Raw genomic sequence first — 22,433 nt, forward strand, 5'->3', positions numbered from 1 at the left:
AAGTTCAGTGAGCGTTTCATACTGCCCCCATTTCAATCTTTTTAAAAAGACAAAGTTCAAATTTAAAAAAAAAAATGTATAAAAAGACTTTTGGAAGCATTTTTGGTTTTTTAAACGAGTGTTTTTTGGGGTTAATGAAAAGGGGCCATACTGCTATTTTATTTTAAATCAGGCTTAACAGTTATTGTAGTTTGTTTACTTTAAGTTACCATATTTCTTGACTGTCTTTACAATCAGTATGAAATTTGTTCAGCACATGATTTATTAAATGAAGTATATAAAAAGCTCCGTATTTAAAGACTGAAAGATGAGGTCGATTCTCTTTATTCTACTCATTGCTTTTTTATCAAACAGCTATTCGCTGTGCTTTTATCTTTATTCAGCTACTTTCCCCTCCACTGCTAGGGTATATACTTCCCTTTTATCACAATCCATCTATCTCTGTAGCTATTCAGGTGTTCCCCCATGATGCTCTAGGGTATGTATTTTTCCCGTGACTATTGCATTAAAACAATCTTAGTACTTCCCCTGGTGTTTCCCCCCTATGCTATAGGGTATGTATTTTTTCCCGCGACTATTGCATCGTCATCTCTAGTACTATCCCCTGGTGTCCCCCCTGTGCTCTGGGTAATTTTCCTTTTATCACATCAATTCTATCCTACTAGCATCCCCTGGGGTCCCCCCCTGAGCTACTAGGGGTTTTATCTTCCCTTTTATCACATCCATCTATCTCACTCCATCCCATGGGGTCCCCCCCTGATGCTACCCCAGGTTATTTTTTCTTCTATCACTCAATCACTTACTAGCTATCCCATGGTGTCCCCCCCTGATGGTACTAGGGAATATCTTCCCCCTTCAACCATCTATCTCTAGCTAGCTATCCCCTGGTTCCCCCATATCTACAGGGTATGTATTTTTTTCCGCTGACTATTCCATCAATCTTCTAGCTGCTATCCCATGGGTCCCCCCCTGTGCTACTAGGGTATTATTTTTTCCCTCATCAATCAATTTTTCTCACACAAACCCATGGTGTCCCCCCCAATGCTACTAGGGTATTATTTTTCCTGCTGACTACACCCAAATCTATTTTCCTAGCGCTTCCCATGGTGTCCCCCCCAAGTACAGGGGGTTTTTTTCCGCACATCACTCATCTTCTCTTATAGCAACCCATTTCCCCCCATGTTCTATAGGGTAGTTTTTTTTCCTGCTGATTCCTCAACTTCTCTCTGAGCTACCAAAGGGGCCCCAGATGCTACTAGGGGTATTATCTTCCTTCTTCCACCACTTTCAACTCTATCCCTGGGTTTCCCCCAGTCTTTTTAGGGTATGTAAATTTTTCCCGCTGTATAAAATTTTCTTAGTAGCTTAAACCCAGGGGCCCCCATAATTACTAGGGTTTTTTCCCTTTGTAATATCAAAATTAGCTACCTCCCAAAGGTGTTCCCCAAAATTCCTAGGGGGTTTTTTTTTTCTTAAAATTCTGTCTGCCAGTAGTATCCCCTGGGTTTTTCCCCCCCTTATTACTAGGGTTAAAATTTCCCAATTAATCTAAATTTTGCTTTTTTCCATGATTCCCCCCATATTTTATAGGGTTATACTTTCAAGCCCAAAAAGTTTCTCTCCTAATAGCTTTCCATACTGCCATTAGGTCCAAAATCATATCCAAGTAGCTCTCGCATGTGCTGCCAGGTTGTGTATTTCATCCATCAAGCTAACCAAAGCTGTTACCAAGAAAGATGTTGCATACAGCCAGCCCATCCATGTTTCTGCTATTCTTTGCTTCTTAAAATTTAAGTCTACCCTATATATTCCAATATCCTATAGTTCTTATTGGCAGTTACTGTATATTCCATTCAGCAAAGTTGGCAAATGCAGTTTCCTTCTTACCACTAACTAGCTGCTCTGTGAGCTACCAGGTTGTATATTTATCCATCAAGCTAGCCAAAGCTGCTACATTGTATGGATGTATACAGCCAGCTAACTTCCTTTTCTTCTCACAGGCTTTCAAACTTCTAGTCCTTTGTCTATTGTTGAATCTTCGTGACCTTAGTCTTTCAGTCTTTCAATATTTAGCAAGTTATGATTTCAAAAATATATAAACTAAGACTGGTTATGAAAATATGGTACCTATTAAAGTAGCAAATTCACATTAGCCAGTACCACAAAAATAAATTCAAAACAATTAGGCCAGTATGAGTTTTCACTGTTTGATAGAATCCTATCTAAGCAAAACTTGAAGCTTTTAAACTCTGCAATATAATGGTTGTTTTCAAAATTTCCGTAAAAGCATTATTTTTGGTTACTTAAATTCTAGTCGTGGAACCAAGGGATATTGTAGTACATTGATTTTAATCACCAAATTTATATTAATTTGTCTAGATGTTTAACAATTTAGCCCAAGTTTGGTAAGTAGCCTGATTTGACCTTTTTCACCATGTATGTTGCTGCCTTTAATGTAAAATTGTAAATATTAGCAGTGATCTCAGCTACACTGGCACAAAATGTTTATTTCTATATAATCTAGGTCAAGTTTCATAACTGTGTTTCACCAGAGTCGTTGCCCTTGACTAATTCCAAACCTAAGTAACCTGAGTATTTGTTCTTTGATCTCAGAAAATACTACTACAGAATGTTTTGCAATGACCATTAATATCCAAGTAAAGTTCAATAATCACCAAGTAAAGACCAGCATCTCTAGAGTCATGGCCCTTGAATAAGTCAAAATTTCAAAGTGATACTGGTTGTCTATTTATTTAGTTTTGTTCTTTGATCTCAATCATACTGAATGTGTATAGGTCATGTTTAATAATCTGCTAGGGAAGAGAAGCTTTCCAGAGTAGTGATTCTTGAATTGAAGTCAAAATTCTCTCGTAGAAGAGTATTATAAAAATAAGAATTAAATTTGACTGGTATAATATTATATCTTTGGTACTTTTGTTTCTGGCATAATGTTTGACAAGGGAGTGAAATGTTGGTTGCTATTTCTTAGTATTTGCACTAATTTCAGTGGCTGGTGTTTTTTGAGTAAGTTTAAGGTATGAAAGTCTGTCCTGTTGAAAGTGAATGAAGTTGGGTTTATGTTGTTTATTTAAACAGGGTTCTTTAGTACTGACAAGGTTATCGGGTTACAAGGTCAAGGAAAAAGTAAGATTGCTAAGGTAGAAAATTGCTGTATCAAGACTTTTGTGGGTAATATGTCCAAAAAGGTCTTTCGTGATAAGTTTGTTAGCTCACCTGAGCACGAAGGTGAGCTTTTGTGATAGCCCTGAGTCCGTCGTCCGTCCGTCCGTCAACAATTTGACTGTTAACACTCTATAGGTCACTATTTTGGCCCAATCTTAATGAAACTTGGTCAGAATGTTACTCTCAATAAAATCTTGGATGAGTTCGATATTGGGTCAAATGGGGTCAAAAACTAGAACACCAGGTCAAATCAAAGGAAAAGCTTGTTAACACTCCAGAGGTCACAATTTTGGCCCAATCTTAATGAAACTTTGACAGAATGTTACCCTTAATGAAATCTTGGACGAGTTTGATAATAGGTCATCCGAGTCAAAAACTAGGTCACCAGATCAAATCAAAGGAAAAGCTTGTTAACACTCTAGAGGTCACAATTTTGGTCCAATCTTAATGAAACTTAGAGTGTTACCCACAATAAAGTCTTGGACGAGTTTAAAATTGGGTCATCTGGGGTCAAAAACTAGGTCTCCAGAGCAAATGAAAGGAAAAGCTTGTTAACACAGTAGAGGCCACATTTATGACTGTATCTTCATGAAACTTAGTCAGAATGTTAATCTTGATGATTTTAAGATCCAGATTGAATCTGGGTCATGTAGGATCGAAAACTAGGTCACCAGGTCAAATCAATAGAAAAGAGGCCACATTTATGACCGTATTTTAATGAAACTTGGTCAGAATGTTAATCTTGATGATATATAGGTAACATTCAAATTTGGGCCAGGTGGGGTCAAACATAGTTCACTAGGTCAAATCAAATAAAAGCTTGTTAACGCTTTAGAGGCCTCATTTATGACTGTATCTTCATGAAACTTAGTCAGAATGTTAATCTTGATGATCTTTAGGTCCAGTTCAAAATCTGGGTCATGTGGGGTCAGAAACTAGGCCACCAGGCCAAATTAAAGGAAAAGCTAGTTAACACTTTAGAGGCCACATTTATGACCATATCTTAATGAAACTTGGTCTGAATGTTAATCTTGATGATCGTTAGGTCAATAGGTCAGGTGAGCGATACAGGGCCTTCATGGCCTTCTTGTATTATTAAAGTGGCGTTCCTGGCAATGTAACTGAAATATTATACTTTTTAAAACATTGGCATTGTCTATCAAAAAGTTTTCTTTATGAATTAGATTTACTGAAATTAATTGGCATCTAGGAAAATTATTTGCAATGTCTGTATAAGGAATAATTTTTTGAAATACAGTGGTTCTAAAAGTTAATATAATGTGTAATGTTTAAGTGGCCAGGTAAATGAGTTGAATGAATGCAAGAGTTGTCCGATCTTAATTTTCCTGAATATTTAATCCTAAGGGAAAATGTGAAATAGAACAAAATCATAGTAATTGGATAATAGAAGATATTTTGTTCATCAGAATTGTTCCAAAAATCACCAAGGTTACAGCCCTGGAATGAGCAGAGATTGTCATGATTTGTATTGTTACCACATTCCTTAAAAAAACTTGTATCCTAAAATGTATATGACCACAAGGTTTGGGCAAATTCATTTTGTAGAACCAGAGTTATGGTAAGTTTCCATTTTTCATGTTTACATTAGCAGTCATATTTCCAGAACAATCTTTATGTCATGTAAAAATAGAGAGAAATGTTATATATATAATTATATTAATGTATAAGCATTATGTAATAATGGACAAGATTGCAGTAGTAAAACCAGAGTTATGGCCCTTGAACAATCATGCAGAACATGATACAGAATACAAATTGCTATTTGACAATAATGGGCAAGACTGCTGCAGTAACACCTGAGTTATGGCCCCAGAATATGTCTTGATAGTTTTCAGTGTTCACTTTTAATAGACAATTTTACCTGTCTCATTAATATGAAACCAGATTGGATTATTTTCTTTACTGAAGCAAGCACATTGTGTAAATTGTCATAAACTAGGTCACTAGGTCAGCTCTTAAAAGAATCTTTGTTGCAACCACAGAGGAGACCTCTACCTATCTTATATACAAGCTTGGTCATTGTGGGTAAAAAACTATATGTCATGAGGTTAAAAATCATAGAAAACCCATATTTACACCATAAAGAGATATTTTCTACCAGTGTTTAATAAATTAAGGTCAAAATAGAAACTTGACAGTTTTATGTTTAAATTTAAAGTAGGTCACAAGGTCGATTTAGAAGTCTTACCAAGGGAGAGGCCGAATTTTCTAGGTAACCAAAGACCATTTTGAATGGTGCAAAATAAATTTAAACTGGTTCATCTGTATTAGGTATTATAAAAACCTTGCATGGTTACACTCTAGCTTAATATCTACCTGTATGAGGTGTAAAACTTGGTCAAGCAATTTAGCACTATTGTGACCCTCTTGATTTTTGTAATTTTTAATTGATAGTGTAAAGTTTTGAATGATTTTGGTGTAAGTTTCTATTTAAATTATTTTTATGCTTGATATTGCATTAAATTATGGTTAGGATAAGAAGGACGTTCTTCCTGTCTTCAAGAGGTGAACTATTGTGATCACCATATGTCCGTCATCTGTCGTCATGCGCTGTGTGTAATGCATCGTAAACAGTTTGACTTTGAACACTTTAGAGGTCACAATTTTAACCCAAATCTCAATGAAACTTTGTCAGAATCCTAAATAAAATCTCGGACAAGTTTGTTAATGGGTCATCTTGGATAAAAAAGACTCTAGAGGCCACATTTTCTACATCATCTTTATGAAACTATGTCAAAATTATTTTCTTTATAAAATATAGAATTTTTAATGGGTTGCCTGAGGTCAAAACTAGGTCAACAGGTCAAATCATAGCAAAGACATATTTACTACATGATCTTTATAAAACTAGGTCAGAATAATTTTCTCTTTTAAATCTAGGTAAAGTTCAAAAACTGGGTTATCTAGGTTAAAATCATGTCACAAGGTCAAATTAGACAATGACATTATCACTCCAAAGGCAGCATTTCCTACCTTATCGCCATGAGACTTGGTTGGAATGTTTGTCTGTTATAGATATAGAATAAATTTGTAATTGGGTCACTGTGGGGGAAAAAAACTAGGTCATTTATTCAAATCATAGAAAAACTTTGTAAAAAATTGCAGCGGTCACTTATTCAAATTGATCCTCATAATTTTTTTGTAGGAATGTTTTTCTGTATGGAATCTAGGTCATGTTAAGAAGTGGGGTACCTGAGGTCAAAAACTGTCACTTGGTCAAATCATTGAAAGGCTTGATTAATGATCTACCTGATTTACATAAGAGATGGTCAGATTGTTTGTCTTTATTAAATCTAGGCCAAATAAGGCACCAGGTAATATAGAGTAAGACCTAGGTCAGGTGAGCAATATAGGGCCTTCAGGGCCCTCTTGTTTTGTTTTCCTGCCAACCTTCCAGACTGCTGAGGAGGATTGGCAGAGTTGCTTTTTGTTACAGCTGCCAAGGCCTGACAGATCCCTTAACTATTGATCGAGACTTATTATCGTTGCCATCGAGGACAATCCGGTGTTTATATGTCCGCAAGATGAAAATGTGTGAGAGTTAACTGGTTTTACAATTCTGTGCCGGCAGTGTGTAGATGAAGGTTGTTCCTTTGTGTTTTGAGAGATGGGAATCGGGGATTGTGAGGATTTTATTTCTTTCAGGTCCACAGCCTGCCAATGACAACTGACTGTATGTCCCGTCCATACATGCAGTCGGCAGGATTTTCTTTCAGCGTCAAGACCTGCCTAGGACCACCTCTATGAGGTAGGCAGGATTTCTTCTTTTTCAGGTCCAAGGTCTGCCTAAGACAGCTGAAAATACAGAGATGGCAGAATATTTCTTTCAGATTTCAAGGCCTGGCAGATCCCTTAACTGTTGATCAAGACTAATTGCGTAACCTTCGAGGACCCGGTGTCAATATGTCCGCAAGATGGGAAGCGTTTGAGGGGTGACTGGTCTACAATTCTGCGCCGGCTGGTTGCTAGATGATGGTTGTTCCTTTGTTGAGAGAGACGGAAATCAGGGATTGCAAGGATTTCTTCTTTATTTCAGGTCCATATCCTGCCTAGGTCTTCTAATGCATGTTTTACTTGGACGGAACATACATTGGGCAGGATTTTATTTCTTTCAGGTTCAAGGCCTGCCAGGAACGGGCAGGATTTTCTCTCTTTCAGATTTCCCTTGAATTTTTGCCTTCCATTTCCAGGACAGGCCATATTGTCAGATTTGTTTTTCATGTATCTCACTTCTGCAGTATTAATGTCTTGCCATTTTAATTAATAAGCAAACTTCTTAAACATAAGATAATTTCAAGTTCAGTTTTTCCTGTTTTGGCTTTTTTCTAATTACAAGCTTGGGAGCCAGAGACTCAATATTTCCATGGAAATATGAAATGGTGCCAGTCCTTGAGTAGGGAGCCAAACATGGTGCAAGTCCTTCTGTATGTCCCCTGCCTTCAGTCTTCTAGACCTCTACTGCTGGTGTTTTCAGTATCTTCAGTTAGTAAGTATATTCTCCTTAAGGTAATTGATAGAACTTTGTGAATATTTGTTATCAGAATTTGCACTTGAAATATTAAATACTGTTGTCATAATAATAATTTAATAAAAAAGGGAATAAATCTGCATGTTTCATTCTCTTCAGTGAAAAAGTTAAATGGATAGAAAGCAAGCCTAATTTTTTATTTTCTCAGCTGCTAACTGTATTTCTGAAGATAAATTATATTAAAGACGGAGATCCTAATTGATTATAATGATAGAATACGAGTACATACTTTGTAAATTTTAAAATGTACAAGGTTTCATAAAAATTTAACATTGCTTACATTTTGAATTACTTCCCATTTTTTACAACACTTTACCCCAGAGTATGGCTTCAAAACTAAATTTGGTTCATCAGGCTTTTAACTTAGGTTTAAAAGAGACAAACAGCTGTCAAAATAGAAAATAATACATAATTGCATAGTAAGAAAGGCATACCTTTCATTATGGCACATGACCTTATACAGACAAAACCTTATAGGGAGGTAATAAAATCAGTGAATTCATTAATACTGTTACTATGTTGAATGTTATGTTCAAAACTGTGACAAATATAAGAGAAACCCATCATCGAAAACAGACTTTAACTCGAGAGTAACGTCTTTTATGTTTATAACAAAACTGAGGCAGCTACGACATAAAAGTCGTGGCCCTTTAAACAGACCTTGTTAAAATTTCACCCATGAAAAGAGGACATAAAGGTTAAGTGCAGTGTACATGAACCATAACACAACTTTGCTTACCTAATGAAGATATTCCCTATAGAAATTTTGCCTGAAAGTTTTGAAAATGATGTATTGAAATTTCACATGACATTGTGTTTGAGAACTGAGTTAACCCTTATTTACCGTGCTGGACACGATCGATTCTGCCTTTGCAACCAGTGCAGATCATGATCAGCCTGCACATTCATGCAGTCTGATCATGACCTGCACTGTTTGCCATTCAGTCCGTATCTTTATGGTAAGCACCCTTTAACATTTTAACAATTAATGGTACTGTTTACTGTCCAAATTGATGGACAAGTTCTACATAGAAATTTAGCAGGGTAGGGTTAAGGTACTGCAGTGTGTATAACGATAACTCCTGCAAACATATTGATATACAATTATCAACTTTTTCATAAGTTGATATCAGGATTTATTAACCTGAAAAGAGTTATATTCACCTCGCCTTTGGCTCGGTGAATATAACTTTTTGTGGGTTGATAATTAAATCCTGATATCAACCTATGAAAAAGTCAGTAATTGTTTTATTACATGAATAAATGTATAGTCAGTTTTGTTATTACAATTGTATCCTTAATAAAGAAATAAAGAATAAATTTAGATCGAATCAGGTTGATATTGGTTTTCCAAGCACCTACTTCGAACTATTCTTATTTTCATACTATTTATAACCCAAGATAAGTTCATATGATATGTACTCATTACTTTTCGAACCGTTTTCAGCCAATCAGAGAAACAGTAGAATACAGTCATGTAATAAACATGGTAGTTTTTAATGACATGCTTTCCCTTTCTGCATACATTTCAGTCTTTTTTGAGGAAAACATTGTTTGGAGAGACTGGCAATAAATGACTGATGAATAAAACTACAACAGCAGCAGTTAAGCCAACATCAGATCAGCTCACTGACGCTGAACTACCAGTACCTGCTGGAAACGTGGGACGGAGTGAAGAGTTATTAAATAACTTCCAGCTGGAGCTTGTCCGGAACTTTCTGGAGTTCATTTTGAACCATCTGTAATTCAGGTAACATGTTTAAGTTACACATTCAGCAGGAATAAATTTCTTGAAGGATTGAGTGTTGAAAAAAAAAGACAAAGTCGCAAATGACTTGATTAATTGTACCCACCGAACAACAAAGTTGTAAGAGGGGGTTTACTGGTTTCAGGGTGTCTGTCTGTCCATCTGTTTGTAGACACAATCATGTGCGCACCATATCTCCTCATACCCTTGGCACAATTTAACGAAACTTCACACAAGTGATCAGTAACAACAGTAGTTGTGCATGGTGCATATAAGGTTCTTTCAGAAAAAAATTACGTTGCGGGACTTTGTTTTTTGTTACTGTACTATATACATGTATATAGAGGCGGCATTTGCTATCTTGTGCGTGCTATATCTGCTGAACCCATGCGAACACTTTAATGAAACTTCAGACAAGTGATTAGTAGTAACCCTAGTGTGCATGGTGCATGTTGGGTTCTTTTAGGGGAAAAAAATCTGCGCAGTTATTGGACTTTGTTTTTTGTTAATATATTGTATACATAGTCTGTATATGCAGTCGTGTGCGCACCTAATCTTCTGAACCCTTGCACACACTTGAAACTTCACACAAGAGATTGTACCAAACCTAGTTGTGCGACTGTTTTTGTTAGTAAACTAAGTAACATAGTCTGCATATGCAATCTTGTGCACGCCTAATCTCCCGAACCATTGCACACAATTTAATGAAACTTCACACAAGTGATCAGTGCCAACCTTACCTGTGCATGATGCATGTTAAATTCTTTTAGAAAAATATTCTGCAGAGTTGAGGGACTTTGAATTTTGTTACTATACCATATACAGTCCACATAATTATGCAATCTTATGTGCGTCAAATTGCAATGTACAGTGTATGAGGGGGGGTGCATTCATCACCTAGTTGACATTTAAAATCCCTCTCTTATTAGCTCATCTGATTTTTTGAAAAAAAATGATGAGTTATTGTCATCACTTGAGCGGTTGTCGGCGTCGGCGTCGGTGTTGCCTGGTTAAGTTTTATGTTTAGGTCAGCTTTTCTCCTAAACTATCAAAGCTATTGCTTTGAAACTTGGAATACTTGTTCACCATCATAAGCTGACCCTGTATAGCAAGAAACATAACTCCATCTTGCTTTTTGCAAGATTTATGGCCCCTTTTGTACTTAGAAAATATCAGATTTCTTGGTTAAGTTTTATGTTTAGGTCAACTTTTCTCCTAAACTATCAAAGCTATTGCTTTGAAACTTGGAATACTTGTTCACCATCATAAGGCAGACCCTGTACGTCAAGAATCATAACTCCATCTTGCTTTTTGCAAGATTTATTGCCCCTTTTGGACTTAGAAAATCAGTTTTCTTGGTTAAGTTTTATGTTTAGGTCAGCTTTTATCCTAAACTATCAAAGCTATTGCTTTAAAACTTGCAACACTTGTTTACCATCATAAGTTGACCCTGTATAGCAAGAAACATAACTCCGTCCTGCTTTTTGCAAGATTTATGGCCCCTTTTTGACTTAGAAAATATCAGATTTCTTGGTTAAGTTTTATGTTTAGGTCAACTTTTTCTCTTAAACTATCAAAGCTATTGCTTTGAAACTTGCAACACTTGTTCACCATCATAAGCTGACCCTGTACAGCAAGCAACATAACTCCATCCTGCTTTTTGCAATAATTATTGCCCCTTTTGGACTTAGAAAATCATTTTCTTGGTTGAGTATTATGTTTAAGTCAACTTTTCTCATAAACTATTAAAGCTATTGCTTTAAAACTTGCAACAGTTTTTCACCATCATAAGTGGACACTGTACATCAAGAAACATAACTCTATCCTGCTTTTTGCAAGAATGATGGCCCTTTTTAGACTTAGAAAATCATGGGTAGGACAATATTTCTATTACACAAAAAAAATCAGATGAGCGTCAGCACCCGCAAGGCGGTGCTCTTGTTTGGTTTAAATAAACAAATGGAATTTAAATATTCACTGTGGTGTTCTAATCCCTTAAGAATGAATATGTATATTAATTAAAATGCACTTTTCACATTTTCAATTAATAGTTATCAATGTTTCACAGCTAGTTGAAAGCTATGCACATAATAGCAATGCTAAGAACAATAGACAACCTATTTCAGGCTGATGAGTCTGTGGTTGGTCATCTACACTACGAAATGAGGAGACTTCTTGGCTTGTTCTGATGTCTGCCATCCCTTCATGCAGTCTACTGTCCTAAGAATCGCCATGGCGATGACCTAGGTGTCGGAACGCTAACCAGAACCTACCTTATTGAAAACCTAGACATTCTCATTCTTCAAGTGAGTTACCTGTATATTAATTTTGCCAGATCTGGGTAGAATTTTCTTAATTACATATTCAAAATGAAAGCTACATTGCAGCTTTGACAAGATACATGACTGTATTAAGTTGCCAGGGTTCGCTGCAGATGGGGAAGTTATATTATACATTGAAAATATTATATATATGTGAGAAAATTAAGTGAAACAGTTAAAAAAACTCAAACACAATGGATCACAAGAGGTTGCAAGAACTTAAAAATGAAATTGCACACCTTGGGGAAATAAAACAATGTCATTTGTTTAAATCATTAAATGTATGTACATATTTTGAATTATAGATCTGTCGTAGGGTTCATGGAGGTCATAGCCAAGATAATACAGATGTCCCTGTTTCAAGATTTATTCCTGCAAACCAACACCAAATGGACAGATAAAGTAGCGGCTAATTCATGTATGTTCTACAGAAATGTTCCTTGTTTTTAGCTTGACTATTCAAAGAATGAGGAGGGCTTATTGCACTTGCCCTGACCTTTGTGTCGGTGTTAGTCAAGGCTTTATGTAGTCCAATATTTTCTTCTTTAATTATATTCAGTTGAAACTTGCTGTACCTGCTAGTACTGATAATGTTCAGTTATACAGGCTTTCAAGTAAAATTCCTAAAAAATCCTAATTTTTTCAAATCATCCCTACGTTTTTTGCAACCAACTTCAACTTTTCTCAAAATTTAGGCCCATAAAAATGCACCAGAGGCCACCATTCCATACGTTTACTTCAAAAATATTCCAGGGGGAAACCCCCATGACCTCCTTCAAATATGGAGAGTAGCCCTCCGGTACCTCAAAATTTAGGTAAAAAAATGCACCAGAGACCACACCACCATACCTGTATTTCCAAATTGGGCAGAGGGGTGAGGCAGTCCCCTGACCTGTCTAAAATTAGGGGGGCTACACATTATTAAACCTCAAAATTCAGAACAAAAAATACACCAGCACCCACCATTCCGTGCCTATATTTCAAAATTTTCCAGGGGGAGAGCCCCCTGACCCACCTAAATTGAGGGGTACCCGTCCAATACATCAACTTTTAGACCAGAAAATACACCAGTGGTCACCATTACATACCTGTGTATAAAAAACTTTCAGGGGGAGACCCCTCTTTTACCAACACAGACATAGGCCCATCTCCCATACCAATCCCCTCTTGGCGCTATGAGCCTTGCCATGACAATCGGGGTTTGGTGATGGTGAAAAGTAACCCTATATATGGTCAATGGGCGGGCTCGACCTGCTGCTCATGGGCATCTAGTCCTAATTTAGCCCTTATATTTGGCAAAAATAGCCCTAATTTTTTGCCAAATAGTGCTTGAAAGCGTGTCATGATTAGGCTGTGCAACTCCACATGCAGTATTGTCAGAATTATGCATAAACTTAGAAGTTTGATTAGAAGTTTTTATGATATTCATTTGATACTTACTGTACTACTACTTGCTCATAGTGACATTGTATATTAATGTGACTAGATGCATAACCCTCCCTGCTATTACTTAAAATAGATTTTACTGATTCAAACTGGTGTCCAACATCGTAATCCACATCAGGGGCATTAATCACTCCAGTGATGGCTCAAGTTTTCTCATTTATGCCTGTTTTTAGCTCACCTGTCACATAGTGACAAGGTGAGCTTTTGTGATCACCCTTCGTCTGTCGTCAGTCCATGCGTCAACAATTCCTTGTCTGCATGATAGTGGTTTCATTTATGATCTTATTTTAACCAAACTTGCACACAACTTGCATCACCATAAGATCTCAGATCCTTTGTTGAACTGGCCAGATCCCATTATGGGTTCCAGAGTTATGGCCCCTGAAGGGCCAAAATTAGCTATTTTGACCTTGTCTGCACAATAGCAGCTTTATTTATGATTTGAATTTTACTAAACTTGCACACAACTTGTATCACCATAAGATCTTGGTTGCTTTCTTGAACTTGCCAGATTCCTTTATGGGTTCCAGAGTTATGGCCCCTGAAAGGGCCGAAATTAGCTATTTTGACCTTGTCTGCACAATAGCAGCTTCATTTATGATTTTATTTTAACCAAACTTGCACAAAACTTGTAACACCATAAGATCTTGGCTCCTTCCTTGAACCGGCCAGATCCCTTAATTGGTTCCAGAGTTATGGCCCCTGAAAGGGCCAGAATTAGCTATTTTGACCTTGTCTGCACAATAGCAGCTTCATTTATGATTTGACTTTAACCAATCTTGCACACAACTTGTATCACCACAAGATATTGGTTCCTTTCTTGAACTTGCCAGATTCCTTTATGGGTCCTGGAGTTATGGGCCCTGATAGGGCCAGAATTAGCAATTTTGACCTTGTCTGCACAATAGCAGCCTCATTCATGATTTGAATTTAATCAAACTTGCACAAAACTTGTGTCAACATAAGGTCTTGGTTCCTTTCTTGAACTTGCCAGATTCCTTTATGGGTCCTGGAGTTATGGGCCCTGATAGGGTCAGAATTAGCTATTTTGACCTTGTCTGCACAATAGCAGCCTCATTCATGATTTGAATTTAATCAAACTTGCACAAAACTTGTGTCAACATAAGGTCTTGGTTCCTTTCTTGAACCGGCCAGATCCCCTAATGGGTTCTAGAGTTATGGCCCCTGAAAGGGCTAAAATTAGCTATTTTGTTATCAAAATGGATTTATATCAGTAAGTACTTTTAGGACTCATTTGAAATTTTATAGTTGGACTGAGACAATCACGAAAGATAACTTTGGACTGATTTTATGTTAAATTACCTCCCTTTATTTCAAATTAAAAAAAAGTGGGTGTATCTCCATAACTAAAGAAGATACTGATTGGAAATTTCATTTATGCTATCAGATTGACTTGGACAGGCAGTGAAGATACATATTGACTGAATTTATGACAAATTACCTCCCTTTTTTAGCTCACCTGTCACAAAGTGACAAGGTGAGCTTTTGTGATCGCGCGGTGTCCGTCGTCCGTCGTCCGTGCGTGCGTGCGTGCGTCAGTCCGTAAACTTTTGCTTGTGACCACTCTAGAGGTCACATTTTTCATGGGATCTTTATGAAAGTTGGTCAGAATGTTCACCTTGATGATATCTAGGTCAGGTTCGAAACTGGGTCACATGCCATCAAAAACTAGGTCAGTAGGTCTAAAAATAGAAAAACCTTGTGACCTCTCTAGAGGCCATATATTTCACAAGATCTTCATGAAAATTGGTCAGAACGTTCACCTTGATGATATCTAGGTCAAGTTCGAAACTGGGTCACGTGCCATCAAAAACTAGGTCAGTAGGTCAAATATAGAAAAAACCTTGTGACCTCTCTAAAGGCCATATTTTTCATGGGATCTGTATGAAAGTTGGTCTGAATGTTCATCTTGATGATATCTAGGTCAAGTTTGAAACTGGGTCACGTGCGGTCAAAAACTAGGTCAGTAGGTCTAAAAATAGAAAAACCTTGTGACCTCTCTAGAGGCCATATATGTCATGACATTTTCATGAAAATTGGTCAGAATGTTCACCTTGATGATATCTAGGTCAAGTTTGAAAGTGGGTCACGTGCCTTTAAAAACTAGGTCAGTAGGTCAAATAATAGAAAAACCTTGTGACCTCTCTATAGGCCATATTTTTCATGGGATCTGTATGAAAGTTGGTCTGATTGTTCATCTTGATGATATCTAGGTCAAGTTCGAAACAGGGTCATGTGCGGTCAAAAACTAGGTCAGTAGGTCTAAAAATAGAAAAACCTTGTGACCTCTCTAGAGGCCATACTTGTGAATGGATCTCCATAAAAATTGGTCAGAATGTTCATCTTGATGATATCTAGGTCAAGTTCGAAAGTGGGTCACGTGCCATCAAAAAGTAGGTCAGTAGGTCAAATAATGAAAAAACGTTGTGACCTCTCTAGAGGCCATATTTTTCATGGGATCTGTATGAAAGTTGATCTGAATGTTTATCTTGATGATATATAGGTCAAGTTTGAAACTGGGTCAACTGCGCTCAAAAACTAGGTCAGTAGGTCTAAAAATAGAAAAACCTTGTGACCTCTCTAGAGGCCATACCCTTGAATGGATCTTCATGAAAATTGGTCAGAATGTTCACCTTGATGATATCTAGGTCAAGTTTGAAACTGGGTCACGTGCCCTAAAAAACTAGGTCAGTAGGTCAAATAATAAAAAAAACTTGTGACCTCTCTAGAGGCCATACTTTTCATGGGATCTGTATGAAAGTTGGTCTGAATGTTCATCTTGATGATATCTAGGTCAGGTTTGAAACTGGGTCAACTGCGATCAAAAACTAGGTCAGTAGGTCTAAAATTAGAAAAATCTTTTGACCTCTCTAGAGGCCATATTTTTCAATGGATCTTCATGAAAATTGATCTGAATGTTCACCTTGATGATATCTAGGTCAATTTCGAAACTGGGTCACGTGCGGTCAAAAACTAGGCCAGTAGGTATAAAAATAGAAAAACCTTGTGACCTGTCTAGAGGCCATATTTTTCATGAGATCTTCATGAAAATTAGTGAGAATGTTCACCTTGATATCTAGGTAAAGTTCAAAACAGGGTCACATACCTTTGAAAACTAGGTCAATAGGTCAAATAATAGAAAAACCTTGTGACCTCTCTAGAGACCATATTTTTCAATGGATCTTCATGAAAATTGGTCAGAATTTTTATCTTGATAATATCTAGGTCAAGTTCAAAACTGGGTCACATGAGCTCAAAAACTAGGTCACTATGTCAAATAATAGAAAAAACGACGTCATACTCAAAACTGGGTCATGTGGGAAGAGGTGAGCGATTCAGGACCATCATGGTCCTCTTGTTTATGTTAATGAATATACCTAGCAGCTTTTAATGAGATTGGTTTGAAATGTTATTTATGTCTTCCATGGTAAGAAATAGTCATGTTAGATAACTATTGATTGAACGTTTATCAATAAGAATACTTTTCTAATATTCTTGGACCGATTTCAATAAAAATGGATTTATCTCGGTAAGTATTTATAGGAATCATTTGAAATTTCATTATTGTCATTAGTCGGACTGAAACAATCACGGTTGATAACTATAGACTGATTTTATGTCAAATTACCTCCCTTCATTTCAAATTAAAATGGATGTATCTCTGTAAGCAATGAAGGTTCTGATTTGAAATGTAATTTATGCCATCAGATTTCTCGGATAATCAGGGTAGATAACTTTTGTCTGAATATATGACAAATTACCTCCCTTTATTTCATGTAAATGAATATACCTCGGCAGAATCTAATGAAAGTGGTTTTAAATGTTATTTAAGTCTTCCAGGGTAAGAAATAGTCATGCTAGTACAGAAATGCAGCATTTGAGCGTAGGATACTCAGACTTGATATTGAAATTGGCCCTGGCCAGTATGTGACCCATAGGTCAAAAGGGACTGTTACAACAAAATGTCAATCCTGATGATATTTTATGTGTATGCCTATGTGATCTTTGTCAAAACTTGATCTTACCATTTACAGCAATGGTACTCAGGTGAGCGATTTAGGGCCATGATGGCCCTCTTGTTTGCTATTCAGCATTGAAAGTAGTCAAGCGCTATGTCTCCTATGATAGCTCACAAACATGTTTTTTTTCATAGCTGGACTTGCTGTCGGAGGTAAAATGCATTGTTTGCGTGAGAATTTCAAGTAAATTATCTTGATAATGTTCAAAATTGTAGATTTTCAATAATTTCCTCATTTATTTACCTCTATTGAAAACCTGACTTGCTGCATGTACAGGTTAGCACTTGGAATGGTTTCAGCTGGTAGGGAAATGAAGGTCCCAATGATACCTTTAAAGAAATATTTTTTTAGTTAGACTATTCTTAGAATAGGTAGAGCTATTGGACTAGCTCACCTGTGCATTGGTGTGGGCATCATGATTTGGTTAAGTTTCTGTATATAAGCTGGTATCTTGCTGTTGGTTAAAGTTTTGATAAAGTCATATATCTCTGTTATTATCAAACCTTTTGGCATGAAACTTAAAACTGTTAACTATCAAAGTCTGCACCAGGAGAAACAATTCCCATAACTCTGTTTGACTTTTGACAGAGTTATGCTCCTTTTTTACTTTGTTAAGTTTTTGATAAAGTCAAATAACTAATACTATCAATGGTTTTGACTTGAAATTATTTTAAATTATTTACTATCAAAGTTGACACCAGGAGAATTTTCTTAACTTAGTATTTTTTGGTTGAAGTTTTATAAAGTTTTTACTGGCAAAGCTCTCTATGTAAGCTAGCAGCTCATTAACCACTAATGGGAATGGATTGAAACTTCAAACACGTGTCCAGTGTGATGAGCTGATATGTATTCTACAGGTTTCATAACTCTGTATTGCTTTTTAGCTCACCTGAGCACAAAGTGCTCAGAGGTGAGCTTTTGTGATCGCCCTGTGTCCGTCGTCAACAATTTGACTCTTAACACTCTAGAGGTCACAATTTTGGCCCTATCTTAATGAAACTTGGTCAGAATGTTACCCTCAATAAAATCTTTGACGATTTTGATATTGGGTCATCTGGGGTCAAAAACTAGGTTACCAGGTCAAATCAAAGGAAAATCTTGTTAACACTCTAGAGGTCACAATTTTGGCCCAATCATAATGAAACTTGGTCAGAATATTACTCTCAATAAAATCTTGGACGAATCGATATTGGGTCATCTGGGGTCAGAAAACTAGGTAACCAGGTCAGATCAAAGGAAAAGCTTGTTAACACTCTAGAGGTCATAATTTCCGCCCAATCTTAATGAAACTTGGTCAGAATATTACTCTCATTAAAAACTTGGATGAGTTCAATTTTGGGTCATCTGGGGTCAAAAACTAGGTCACCTGGTCATATCAAAGGAAAAGCTTTTTAACACTGTAGAGGCCACATTTTTGACTATATCTTCATGAATTTTGGTCAGAATGTTAACCTTGATGGTCTCAAAGTCCAGCTTAAATCTGGGTCATGTAGGATCAAAAACTAGGTCACCAGGTCAAATCAAAGCAAAAAGCTAGTTAACACTGTAGAGGCAACATTTATGACCATATCTTAATGAAACTTGGTCAGAATGTTGATCTTGATGATCTGTAGGTCAAGTTCAAATCTGGGTCATGTGGGGTCAAAAGCTAGGGCACCAGGTCAAATCAAAGGAAAAGCTAGTTAACACTTTAGAGATCACATTTATGACCATATCTTTATGAAACTTGGTCAGAATGTTAATCTTGATGACTAGGTCAGGTGAGCAATACAGGGCCTTCATGGCCCTCTTGTTTACAAAATTCTGCCCCTTTTTATACGCCCGTTTGAAAAAACGGGACGTATTATTCAACTTTAACATTAATTCAATTGACAAGGCTGTTGAATAGTCGAGCATTGCTGTCCTCTAACAGCTGTTGTTTTATACCTGCCTAATTTAACAATTATAGATTGCATTTAGACATATGAAATAATTCTGTAACAGCTATTATACACTTACTAAATGACTTGCAAATCAATAGTCAAAACTTAGCCATTCAAGAAGTGATTCACATCAGAAATTAATTTTCAGTTCTGTTTTAGAATATTTGGACATATTAACCCAGTAAACATTTGTTGAATATGTCATACCCAATCTTACTGAAATTTTGTCGGAATGTTACTCTCAATAAAATCTTGGATGAGTTCGATATGGGTCATCTGGGGTCAAAAACTAGGTCACCAGGTCAAATCAAAGGAAAAGCTTGTTAACACTAGAGGTCACAATTTTGGCCCAGTCTTAATGGAACTTGGTCAGAATGTTATCCTCAATAAAATCTTGGACGAGTTTGATATTGGGTCATCTGGGGTCAAAAACTAGGTCATCTGGTCCAATCAAAGGAAAAGTTTGTTAATACTCTAGAGGTCACAATTTTGGCCCAGTCTTAAACTTGGTCAGGGTATTACTCTTAATAAAATCTTGGAATCTTTGAATGTTAATCTTGATGGTCTCAAGGTCCAGTTTGAATCTGGGTCATGTAAGATCAAAAACTAATTCACCAGGTCAAATCAAAGGAAAAGCTAGTTAACACTGTAGAGGCCACATTTATGACCATATTTAACTTGGTCAGAATGTTGATCTTGATGATCTATAGGTCAAGTTCAAATCTAGGTCAGGTGGGGTCAAAAACTAGGTCACTAGGTCAAATGAAAGAAAAGCTTGTTAACACTCTAGAGGCCACATTTATGACTGTATCTTCATGAAACATGGTCAGAATGTTGATCTTGATGATCTATAGGTCAAGTTCAAATCTAGGTCAGGTGGGGTCAAAAACTAGGTCACTAGGTCAAATGAAAGAAAAGCTTGTTAACACTCTAGAGGCCACATTTATGACTGTATCTTTATGAAACATGGTCAGAATGTTAATCTTGATGATCTTTAGGTCAAGTTCGAATCTGGGTCATGTGGGGTCAAAAACTAGGGCACCGGGTCAAATCAAAGGAAAAGCTAGTTAACACTAGAGATCACATTTATGACCATATCTTTATGAAACTTGGTCAGAATGTTAATCTTGATGATCTTTAGGTCAATAGGTCAGATGAGCGATACAGGGGCCTTCATGGCCCTCTTGTTTAATATTTTACCTGTTAAATTCATGATAAATAATTTTTGTTAGGAATGTCTTTATTTAAAATACCTATTTTTATCGATATAAATCAATAAACTATCAAATTTGCATAATTTAAGGATTCTTGAGAAAAACCTGGCCTATTTAAATTCAGATCACGCATAATAAAGCCTTATAAGACAAACATAAGACTTACGTAGATTTGGAGACAATATATGTTTATCTCGATAAAATTATAAAAGTGATCAATAAAATCGATCTTATTGGTCATATCGATCATTATTGATTATTTTTAAAATACGTATTTGAACGTTGTGGGCATGTTGGCAAAAGTTAGGACTCTTTTTGCAATACCCGAAAGAGCACTGTATCGTTAAAGAATGTATATTTGGTTCTTACCCGAAAAAGCACTGTATTGTTGAAGAACGTATATTTGGTTCTTACCCATAAGAGCACTGTATCATTGAAGAACGTATATTTATTTATTTTATACGCTTTTAAATGGTAAATGAAGTCATTATAATGTAAATCTGCTCTTGAGCTGATAAACAGCAACAGCAGAAAGAAACGTACTTGGGTTCATTTCAACGTTGTTAAACGTACCTTTTTCTGAAAATACGTCAAATCTCGCATCCGGTTTTAAACCTGCAAAAAAGGCATCGTCTCATAATGCTGCAGGCAATTGCTGTAAAGATTGGCCCGGTTTTGAGGCAAGGATTTTTTTACCTGTTTCAATACGCTACCGGCAATCGCTGTAAAAATTGGCCAGGTGTGGAAAGGATATAGCATGAACTATGAACTGGCAATTTATGTTGAGTCATACAAGAATATTTATAAATACTTTTAAACAGAAAACAACAAACATGCTTTAATACTTTTATTTGCAAATTGAGTAACCTTTTGGGCCAAGTTGTTTGAAACTTTTAACAGGCAATTAAAGCTAATGGTCTATTAACTTTTAGGGTTATATTTCGACATTTTAGAAGACTTAGTAAATAAACATATGAGGAAAGGATTATGAACACATAAGTCTTTATGGTAAAATCAAAACATTATATACAGAAGTGGGCCACAGACTGATATTTTTAATCAAAATTTAACCGGCCCTATTGTTAATTGCGCATAAATTTCTTGCATTATTTCAGTTGTGTCCTTTGCTTGGAGCTGCTTCACACGGAATTTTTTCAAGAAGTCTTTGACTGTAGACATGGCAAGAAGACAGATTGCACTTATCAAACCAAGTCTCTCACCACTTTCTGGCAACTAATGGAAAAGCTGAGAATACCAGTGGGGATTGCCAGCACTTGCACTGTCAGTGTTGAATTTTGCACAAAATAACAGATTCAGAGCATTGCTTCTCTCTCATCTGAAAAAAAAAATAAAAAAAATAAAAGGAGAAACTTATCAATGATCTATTTCCTGTCTGTAAGTAATAATTGATCAGTGACTGAATGCTACCTTGGATGTACTGGCAAGCTGAAGATACAAAGATAAAGATGATTTATTAAACTTACTAAACATGACATTACAGAATACCCGGTACTCTGTTGTGATAGTGAAATAGACATTAAAAGTATTAAGATAAGTGCAAATTTAATAGTTCATGATTGACATGATTGACATTAACAGGTACTGAATGTATCATTAAAGGATGTTCAAGTATGACAGTGAAATAGACATTAAACCAGCGTGTTAACAATAATGTTAGTTTATTTTATAGTGTTTCAGACCCGATCATCAATACAAATTTCGATGTTGTACATATCAATGTTTCTTTGCTCCATCTAACTCGCACTAGGCAATGCAACATACCAAATATGACTTTCAGTGACCCGATAATGAATGTGACCTACTGACCTACTTTAATATTTTAGCATCAGTTTGCCAGGTCGATATATTTCGACATTCCCTTGGAAAAAGTATTAAAGGAACAAATGAATGAACTCTGTGGGGCAAGGCCTTGGAGCGGTCTTTGTCAAAATTACCACTGGGCACAGTGTGAGTTACGTTTTTCCAATTGCAGAATTCAACCATGGTGGTG

General features: G+C 36.4%; 2 long non-coding RNA genes across 2 annotated transcripts in view; one reads left to right on the forward strand and one right to left on the reverse strand.

Moving 5' to 3' along the window:
- The window catches only part of LOC128555578 (uncharacterized), a 201,837-nt gene extending 187,026 nt beyond the window's left edge, over positions 1-14,811 (reverse strand). The window contains exon 1 of the long non-coding RNA XR_008370181.1: positions 14,727-14,811. This is a non-coding gene — a long non-coding RNA (uncharacterized LOC128555578). The remainder of the gene's footprint in view (positions 1-14,726) is intronic.
- Positions 7,533-22,152, forward strand: LOC123524961 (uncharacterized). The gene is made up of 5 exons (XR_008370180.1): positions 7,533-7,690; positions 9,265-9,482; positions 11,606-11,785; positions 12,106-12,218; positions 21,538-22,152. It is a non-coding gene; the product is annotated as an uncharacterized LOC123524961 (long non-coding RNA).
- Positions 22,153-22,433: the final 281 nt, after the last annotated feature.

The sequence above is a fragment of the Mercenaria mercenaria genome, chromosome 3 (genome assembly GCF_021730395.1).
Source record: "Mercenaria mercenaria strain notata chromosome 3, MADL_Memer_1, whole genome shotgun sequence".
NCBI classification, from domain to species: domain Eukaryota; kingdom Metazoa; phylum Mollusca; class Bivalvia; order Venerida; family Veneridae; genus Mercenaria; species Mercenaria mercenaria.